The following is a 4421-nucleotide window of genomic DNA, read 5'->3' as shown; positions in this document are numbered from 1 at the left end:
CAACTGAGTCCTACGGCGCTCAGCCCGGCTGTGCAGACCAGCAACTGGTCCTACAGCGCTCAGCCCCACTGTGCAGACCAGCAACTGAGTCCTACAGCGCTCAGCCCAGCTGTGCAGACCAGCAACTGGTCCTATAGCGCTCAGCTCAGCTGTGCAGACCAGCAACTGACACATGTGCAAGAGCTCTTTGTAAATGTGGGACTAAAGCAGATGATGAAACCTCTGTGATGGTCTAACATAGCCATGATGTCCGTGCTGCCAGACACCCAGGTGGGCGTCCCGTTGGAAATCCGGAGACAGGATTTACTTTTGAATTGTTTACAGCGAGATCTGCAGGTGGGATAAAGGATTTATCTAAAGAAGAAAGATGATGGGAAGTACAAAGAATTTTGACAGCTCTCAAAAGAAAACTGAGAGAAACTAAATGACAGGAGTGTGAAGCCAAGATTTCACAAGAGATAGCCAGTCTTTCAAAAGAGGATGTTTCCAGAGAAGAGATGAATGCAAATGAAGAAGTTATCAATATTCCCTTGCTCAGGAGAATAAGATCCTGACTGCGCAGGAGAAGCTCCTGGCTGTGGAGCAGTTTCTGCACTGGCAGATTGTGTCAGAAAAAGAAGAGATCGAACGCCTCCGAGCGGAGACTGCCAAAATTCAGTCGCAAGCAGCACGGCTGAAGCGAAACGGAGGAGTACTCCTCCCAGAGCAAGAGCGAGGGTGAGGATGAGGAGTTGCAGATCATTCTGGAAGGTTTACAGAGACAGAATGAAGAGCTGGAAATAAAGAACAATCATTTGAATCAAGCAATTCATGAGGAGCAGGAAGCCATCACAAAGCTGCTCCAGATGCAGGTGCCAAGCAGCAGGTGCAGGAGCACCAGGAGCCCGAGGGGCACGGGGGTGCCGTCCAGCCACCCAGAGACGGTGTCATCGAGCTGAAGGTGGCTAAAAAGCAGCTGAAGGTAGGCAAAGAGTCGGCAAAGCCACCACCCAGCAGGGACAGCAAGGAGACTCCCATCTGAGCAGGCTGTGCGGCTGTCGGAGTCTGCAGGACTGAAAGGACCTCCCAAGGGATTTCACCATGTTGGCCAGGCTGGTCTTGAACTCCCGACCTTAGGTGATCTGCCCACCTCAGCCTCCTAAAGTGTTGGGATTACAGGCATGAGCCACCACACACAGCCAAGATCATTTGAATAATTCTCTCCAGTGGAATCGAATGCATCATTTCCATCTGAGGCAGTTTAAAGCAGATGGAGAATACCATGTTCCATGGGGTGGGACTGGCTGACCCCTACTAGACTTTATAAAAGAAAGAAACAAACCTTTGTTGCATTGAAGACCCTAAGATATCAGGCTGTTTGTCACTGCAGCCTGGCTTATTCCAGCCTGGCTATTGTATCTGGGTCATAGTTCCAACTCTGCTGCTAGCAGTGTAACCAAAGGCATGATCCTTCGGCTCTTTAGCTTTTAGTTGACTGAAATTAAAAAATGCAGTTTAGGCTAGCTCTCTGCACGTTTCCTCTTAGCTGTAAATGCTCATGCAGGAGCACTGGAGAGTCTTTCCCAGGACATGTCACTTATTGTCTGTGATGTTAATCTCAATTTTCCTTATCTATAAAATGGGTATTAACACCTGGTACAGAGCAACAGTTTTAAAATTACACACAGAGTACACTTTTCCTGGCATATTAGAAGAGTTCTAAAAGTCGATAATTAATAATTATATCCATGATAATAATTCATATGCTGTTAAAAGAAGTTTGCAAATCAACCATAAATTTTGTTTTCGAAGTATTCTTGACTCAACAATGGCATTGATAACCGATTATGGCACTCATTCTTAAACTTTTACTAACAAAGAGAAGGTAAAAATGTTTTCCCTTCCATTACGGTGCTGCAGTCTTGTTTGTGACAGCAAAACATAACAAAACAGAGTTCACCACAGTTCACGAAACTCTCACAGCATGAAGCAAAAAGCAAAGCGTGCTCTGTGAAGGTGTTCCACAGTGTCAGTGCTGCCTTTGATGATAAAGAAAAAAAAGTATTATATTTCCCCAGAGTGCTACTCTCAACTGTGAGAAAGGTCATTTTGAATTACCTCGGATGTATATCTAAAAATGCCTGTTTTCTATCTGAAGAGGATGTTCACTGTATCCGTGAAGCAAATGTATAAATATTTACATAAAAACTGTGAATTGTAACTACTTTCAAAAACATTTGAATGACAGACAGATAGTGTGCAAGGTGATCTGTGGTCTCCGGGGCATTGCCAGTCCTCCACACTGCCTCCACATCACAGTCCAAAGTCAGAAAAGTCAGGACTGTGTTTCCCAGAATCCTGAGCCTCCTGAGTACAATTCTGATGATGAGAAGCACTAAGGCTGATTTGGGAGGTGAAAGGGAAGAAGCCAGTAGTCTCTGGTGGCAGCATGAGCAGATGCAAGAAGCTAGCAGAGGCCTCTGGACAAACTTTTGAGGATCGTTCACTATGAGACCCTAGGGGACAAACTTACTCATATCTGTTTTTCAAACTGAAACTTGACTCATGTAGGTGGTATTACTAATATATGGAAGGACCTAAGATTTTCCCGGTATGACTTATAACAGTAGATTAGGAATAAAAAATTAAAACCTATTAAAAGACTAGCAAATTTTTTAACCATTCTCTTAAAATCTATTTCAAACTGTACTCAAGAACTTTTATTTTGTTGTAATTTTCTTTCAATTATGTATAATATTCTTTATCTTTCTTTCTCTTTAAGCCCAGTGTTATTTTTGGATTATAAAATCTCATAAAATGAAACTGAAAATAATGAATGCCCACCAATAGGAAATTTAAATTATCTTTTACAATTGTATTTGACCTGTCTTTATAGACTCTTAAAGGTGCTTTAGTAGAGATGGGATACCATAGAAACTAATTTTTAAAGTATTTTTCCAAGGTCCCTTAGAGCTGCAAATTACATAAAAAAATATGTATTGAGCACCTATACTATTTGTGTACACTAGAAACTTAAAATTCAGTTGGCAAGACAAATACAATCAAAGAAATATAGAAAACAATAAAACAGGTTTAAATAACGCTTTAAGACAACAGTAGACAAAATGTTGCAAGGTAATGGATGATTCATTGTGCACATTATTTACCAAAAGACTCCAGAGAAGCTGTACAGTCCTTCCGTGAACACTTCCCCAGTCTTACTATCATCAGCTCTAAATATCTGATGGCCTAGTTTTAAAAAGTTCTGTTCAGTATTTTGGTACAAAATACCAAAGCCCATCATGCTGAAAGATGCAAAGCCAGGCAGGCTCATAGCGTAATTGCTAGTTAATGACACAATCAATTTTTTCTTGCCTAGCTTTTCTCCCTTTCTGCATATTTTTCATTAAGGTGAATAGCAGGATCTCCAGTTCTTTTTCAGTTGTTAATTACAGACAAAGAAAAGACAAGAAGGAAAACTCAATTATAAACATAGAAGGAAATTAATTTGATTACTTTCTTTTGGGTGTCTTATAGCTCATAAGAAACCATGACCGAGGAGCCATGATCATGCTAAAAATTATCTCCAGCTGGTATGAGGTGTCACCAGGAAAGGTCTCCAGGCTTGACAATGAGCTACGTATAAATGATAAATTAAGTCAAGATCATTCAAGACCTGGAAACCACCTACCTGTTAATATCCTCTCTTGTAGTTATCTCCTCTTTTACCTTTAATCCTTCTGTTTTGGACTTTGGGCGAGTGAGCCTTGACTGTGTGGGCAAAACTTCACCCATCAGTGGATTGCAGACACCACTCTCATGACATCACAGGCTGAGAGAAAGGGTCAAATTAAAAGCGGAGGAAAACAAAGAAGGTTGCAAAGCCTGCTCTGGTTGCACCAACTCGCTTGACCTCCCCTTTTCCATCTACTCAAGGCATTCTCATTTATTATCCATTATATGTCTGTTTGGCTCCTTCAAACCTTAATGATACAAAGTATGCTTAATCACAATTGAGCATAGGACAAGCACAAAAGCCCCTTGAGATCTCCCCAGCTCTGCCCTCCTTCCACTTGCTAGTTCTAGTCTTAAGTCAAGTTCCAAAATTAATGCAAATTTCAGGAAGGAAGGAATTTGACTCAATGCCAACCCTTTGGGCTTGCTATCTGGGAAGTAAATAGTTAAAATAGAAGATTTTCAAGTCATTCTCTCTCATCTACAGGACACTTCCAGGGGGAAAAGAGAAAAAGCTCACCTGGTCAAATAGCCATGTAAATAAGCTAAGATAATACTTCCCAGCAGACAAAGTAATGGGTATTTGCTAGCAGCAGAGACCTCATCTATAGCAGGATATACCTGTTACAATACTATTTATGGCAAGCATACCTGGAATCTATGGATTTAGAGACATGGCATCCTGGAAAATATCAAGTAAAGTACGT

At 41.3% G+C, this 4421-nt stretch overlaps 1 pseudogene; it reads left to right on the top strand.

Moving 5' to 3' along the window:
- Positions 1 to 1021, top strand: part of LOC116565049 — a 29568-nt pseudogene extending 28547 nt beyond the window's left edge.
- Positions 1022 to 4421: the final 3400 nt, after the last annotated feature.

The sequence above is a fragment of the Sapajus apella genome, unplaced genomic scaffold (assembly GCF_009761245.1).
Source record: "Sapajus apella isolate SASKATOON/1434 unplaced genomic scaffold, GSC_monkey_1.0 scaffold38, whole genome shotgun sequence".
NCBI lineage: Eukaryota > Metazoa > Chordata > Mammalia > Primates > Cebidae > Sapajus > Sapajus apella.
Note: the sequence above shows the minus strand (reverse complement) of the source record. Positions and strands in the feature narration are given on the sequence as shown.